The sequence below is a fragment of the Hipposideros armiger genome, unplaced genomic scaffold, assembly GCF_001890085.2.
Source record: "Hipposideros armiger isolate ML-2016 unplaced genomic scaffold, ASM189008v1 scaffold_227, whole genome shotgun sequence".
In the NCBI taxonomy this organism is placed as follows: Eukaryota; Metazoa; Chordata; class Mammalia; order Chiroptera; family Hipposideridae; genus Hipposideros; species Hipposideros armiger.
Genome location: NW_017731577.1, coordinates 2067871 through 2073564, shown reverse-complemented (window position 1 = coordinate 2073564; position 5694 = coordinate 2067871). Strand labels below are relative to the sequence as shown.

The window sequence follows — 5694 nt, the reverse complement described above, 5'->3', positions numbered from 1 at the left end:
AGCATAAGCAGTTTGACTCCAGAGTCTGCTTTTAGTGAAAAAAGGGCCAAGGACTTGAATTTGGAGATCCAAGTTCCAATCTGAAACCATTGCTTAAATAGTTGCGTAACCCTGTAAGTCCCTCCATTTCCCTCTGCCTCAATTATTTCAACTGGAAAATGAGACTAACAGCTGCTAACTTGAAAACCTTTGGTCCTCACATGGCATGGTGAAAAGATAAAAGGAATTAGACTCCAAACATTGCTCTCATCTCTTGTATAACATTGCGGGGAATCTAAGTCATAACCCAGGGTGGTATTTTAATATCTCACCTTCGTTGCCTCACCCACACCTCTTCCATCCTGCCTGTGTCCCAGAGCATCACTCTCTTATCTCCTCACTTTTTTTTTTTTTAAGGCAGATAAAGTCTTGTTTTATTGAAGGGCTGATCTATGTAACTGCCAAGGCCACTGTACAGACAAGAGATGGGGAGCTTTATTTCTTGGGCTCTTCCTCCTTGGACAGAGTCTCAATGGCTTCCTCCTTCTTGGCCTGGGGCTGCTCTTCACAGCACTTGCAAACTTCCTTGGTATTAGACCTGCCAGCCTTAGCCTGGTCATCTAGGAGCATTTTGCAAGCCTTGTCTCCCTTCAGCTTGTGGATGTGTGCCATGAGAATCTGCTTGTTTTTGAACACATTCCCCTTCGTTTTTCTGTACAGGCTGTGATCCACGTGGAAGTCAATCTTAGATTCATAGCGTCTCCTGTGCAGCCAGCGCAGAATTCTCATCCTCATCCAGGTTACCTTCTTGAGTATTTGAGCATTGGCAGTACTCTTTTGCTCACCTATGCCAATATGCCTGCCCCTTGGCAAGCCCAGCTGTTTTGCAGTCATCAAGGCTGGGAATGGATGGTCACAGGCTTCCAGATGATCAACTGATTTTGATCAGCTTCTGGACCTGCTAACAGGAGTTGGCATTGGCTATGTCATGGGTCTCATTGAGGTCCAAGCAGACCTTCCTTTTGCCAGAGCAAAGGACACTGGGAATGAGCCTCTTTCAAAGCCTGAGAATACTCATGGCCATGGCTGTAGCGGTGACAGAAAGGCTCATGACCTGGCTCTGGAAGCTTCCCCCTAGCTTGTCCCTTAACTCTGGAGTGAGGCACTGATCTTTGTCCCTCTCCCTGTCGCCTTTTTCCTTGACCAACCACCTTTTGTCCCAATTCTACACACTCTCCCAATTCTTTTTCTCAAAAGTGCATAAACAAAAAAACTAGACCTCATCTTTTGGGCAGGAGAAGGGGAGAAGCAAAGTGCACAAAGAGAAAGCTTCCTGAATAGGTGGGAGTGGGAGGTGGGCAGTGGGTATTGGATGGAGGGCTGTTACCTTCCAGTCCTGTGGAGGATTACACAAACAATTGATGAAGGAATAGCAGTAAGTCTTAACAAACACGGGTCAGGTTTTATTATGTGTTCTTGACAAGCACAATTTCCTCCCTGCTGTTCGATACACTAGATAAATAGTGACGAGGGTGTGGAAGGCTGGACTGCCATCTTCTTGATGGTAGGAATCTGTTCTTCTTCACTGCTGTATCTACAGGGCTGAGGACAGTGGTGGCAGGTAGCAGGTGCTCTATAAATATTTGAAAGAATAAAGAAAGAAAGACAGGAACTCAGAGATGGACCTGCTGAATGTGAAGTTTCATTCTAGCAACTGACCTTTCCGTTCCATGAAGTGAGCTATGTAGCAGCTTTCTCTAGCATGTAGATTATCTCTGTCCATGGCATTTGTTCTTCCTCCATCTGTTGAGGAGTTTCATCCCATCAAAGTCACATGAGGAGGCCTTTGGTATATGCTCTACACATGGTGTATATGGTATTTTATTTAAAAAGAATATAACAATATCATCTAGATTTGGCAAACATCATAAAACAACAAACTTAATTTGGAGATTGCCTCCTGTTTTTGTTTTCCCCTTCGACAAAATACATTTAAATAGACAATATTAATTCAGTTCCCTGATGTGTGTAAAACCCAGCAGTATTCAATATCTGACTTGTTTGCTTTTATTCTTAAAGAATGTGAAGGGAGTTGACATTTTGTTTCATTCATTCACAGTCTCTTTTTTCATATCTAATGAACACACTCCACAACAATGGTCCTCAGATCTCCACCATCTGCAGGGGATGGCACACAGGTCAGAGGCTAAGAACAACACCACATCAGTGTTGAATAAAAAAGTGAAACTTCAAAGGCAGAGCTGGCTATGAGGTCTATGCTTTCAAGACCTCGTCGCGAGTTCCTCCTGTTTATTATTTTTTGTTTGGTTGGAAGATTATGTAGCATGTCATTCCATGGTCCGTGACCTGTGGTCAGTTTCCTATGGAGGAGGCAGATTGGGGAATATTTTTGTGAGCATTTTTGTCCTAGTTGGGAAATAATAAAAACAAGAGTGGGTGCAAAAGAGGTCTGAGGAGAGGGAACAAAGTCCTTTATTATTGAGGAAGATGATCTTGGGGGCTCAGCCAAGAGTCTTTTTATCTGGATGGTGACAATAATAATGATTCTCTGTGAATAACGTAGGCAAGAGGGAGATTTTTGTTAGTTTGCTTCTCTCTTCCTAGTCAATTGCACTGTTTTCCCCTCATCATTGTGGCAGAAGTGCCAGCCAGCCTCTTCAGACTCACACTGCCATGATAAGAGCACATTTCTACACCTGAATAACCCACGCATCAACTTTTTTAAAGTGTTGAGCTAGTGCATTAGGTCTTAATGGAAAAATTTTCTCCTAATATAGGACCTCTCTGGGCTATGAATAATTAATGCCAATTTATAGCTCAAGGGATGTGGCAGAGGAATCAATATGGTAAATTAACATCCACCTCCCGCCCACCCAACAACAAAATCTTTTTTCGGTATAATTAAGCCTCAGAAAGGCCTATACCCTCTTCTAGAAAATCTTACATATAATTAGCATTAGTTTTATTTTTATTGCACTTTACTAAATATTATTAAACATTATTAAATATTATTCTTAAGAGCTGGAAGCTGCTTAGGAGTGGTCCATGCGCTGATGTACCTATAAATTGAATGATTAGGAAGATACAGCTCTTACTACCATGGACGAGACCCTGGCAAGGCAGAGAAAATACAATCATAAGACGCCAGGATACATATGTTCTGAAACAACCCTCCTCTTGCCCTCTTTACCCAGTTCTTCAGAAGGAGATGGAGAAAGTTGTTTTTGAAGTATAGTCAGCACATCAAAAGAATGCCCAAGCTTTTGGTGATGATGGTGACAATGCTGTGGTACCAACTTTGATTGCAAGGAGAGCCTCATCTTTATATCTCAAATGTTAAGTAGTGCCTGAACAGGGCTTTGGCCTGTTTTGCAGCACATTTGACCGGAATAGGGATTACGTTGACAGTCTTTGTTCTGACATCCCAAAACTTCCCATTTGCCGCAGTCTCTCTGCATCGGCTCTAGCATTGCCAGCTCCGGCCAACCTCTTCTTTTCGAGCAATCTCATCCACCATGGGAACTGTCAATTGGGTGCCTTGGAGGCCTGGGGCTTGCTGAAGATGTTCTGAGGACAATGTCATCTGTCACATATTATTACCAGTTTTCCTAAACCCTGTAGTTAGGGAGGAACAATTTTGGCCTAGGGGAAGATTCAGAGAATCAAAAAAAGAGCCCAGGATTTCTAGCAAGTCTTATTTCCTTTGCTGAAGCTTGCACTAACTTCCCATTGTCATCCATTTGTTCTAAAAAAATATTGACCTCAGTACTGAGCTAGAGGTGAATCATACCTGGCTCCTGCCTTTAGAGAATTTTTTGCCTGTTGTGGCAAGATAGACTTGAGGACAATTTAATATCCTTCATGCTTATAGGACCTCCAGAGAACCACAGGTGGAGGGAGAGTGGTGCAAAGGACAGTGTCGAGAAAGCCATTTTAAAGGTGGTGCTTGATGGTGTATCTTCCAATATGAGTCGAGACCTGCTGGGCCAACAAGAGGGGTGGGGGGGATTGGGGGAGCCTGGGGCATCCCTGGCCAAGAGCAGGAGCAGGAGGCAAGCCCAGGGGAATGGAACCAGAGCTCAGTCCTGGGTCCTGGTGGAGCTTAATTATTTGCTTCCTCCTTGAGCCTAAAGTTGGGACTTGAAGCTGGAAAACTCTCAGGTCAGAAGCAGATTTCTTTGCAGGCCTCAAAGTAATCTGTAGTCCCTCAAATCTTCAGATCTCTCTGGGAGGTAGTGACTCCTATGGTTAAAAAGATCCCTTTCAGGGAAGGAGCTTTTGATCACTCCCATCCTGCCTTGAGTTCAGACACTGTCAGGTGACTGCTTTCCTCTGTCATCTGTGCTTGAACATTCTCTCCAATAAATGCTTCAGCCAAAGATCCTTCTTGCTTCAAGTCGACTCGAGGTTATTACACTTGCGTTTCTGTTTTCTGGAGCTTCCATAACTGACCAAATGGAACCCTTTACTACAAACAACACCTTTTAAAATTGTAACATGGTTTCAGAAAGTGTAATCCCTAATTGATACAGTTCTATGGTTAAGGGCTTCTGCTGGAATTGACCCTTGCAAGGTTTTTGGTACTCAGATGGTTGTGCTGGACAGCCCACATCAGCATAGTAGTAAGGGTCCTTCCTTTTTCTTCAGAGAATCCACTCCTGATCCCTGGGAGTTCCCAAAAGGGAGTGTCACATGTTCTCATTCAACTCATAACTGGTGACCAACTTCAGGGCCACAGACATCTAATCTCATCCCATCTCATCCCACTCTCCAGACTCACTGCACTTAACTCTGTCTACAATGCATGCTAACCATGTGGCCTAGGCAAGTTACGTAACCTTGTGCTTTCACTTCCTTATCTGTGAAACTTAGGACAATACATTTAGAAGGCACAATGAAGTAGCATTTGTAATCACCTAGCTGATCCCTGATACCGTGTTTCCCCGAAAATAAGACCTAGCTGGAGAATAAACTGTAGCTAGATTCCTCCAGGACATGGAGGGCATGCACCCCTCACATGAGGGTTTTATGACCTGTTTCAGGGAGAAGGGTGCCATTTCCACAAACTCCTTCAGCTTAAAATATTCAGTATGCCAGGGTGCCATATTTTGGCACTTAAAATCATGCTATGGCTTATTTCCTGGCTAGGTCTTATTTTCGGAGAAACAGGTTATATAGTAGAGCTTAATAAATGTTAGCTATTCTTTGTATCACTGTTAGCACTATTCTCACCACCCACATCCACTGCCTGGAAAACTACTTGGTGAAGTCCCTTTCCTGCTGTGTAGGTCAATGTCCTTCCATGTCCAGAGAGCACCTTGGGGCACCAGATACTGTTTTCATGCCTGGCAGTGAGTCAGCACATTTGTGCCCTGGACCTGAAGAAATGTGAGTTATACTGGGTCGTAGGAAAAGTCATGGCACATTTTTGCATTGAAAAACATAGAAAAATACGTCATGACATTCCTGATGACCCAATACTTGAAGTTCTACAACATCCCTCTTGAATTGCTTCTGGATTTTACTTCTCTAACCAAAGATGCTTAATTAAACCCAGTTCTTAAGCTTTTACCTTCCAGTTTCCTCTTCAACTTTCCTGGCCCTTCTCCACATCAAAATCTCCTCTTCCCTCCTTCAGTTAGAAAACCAGAGTTCGTGTGTGTGTGTGTGTGTGTGTGTGTGTGTGTGTGTGTG

The 5694-nt window shown here is 43.5% G+C and overlaps 1 pseudogene; it reads right to left on the bottom strand.

Moving 5' to 3' along the window:
- Nucleotides 1-474: 474 nt before the first annotated feature.
- On the bottom strand, nucleotides 475-1057 carry LOC109389259 (60S ribosomal protein L19 pseudogene; annotated as a pseudogene).
- Between the last annotated feature and the right edge of the window lie 4637 nt (nucleotides 1058-5694).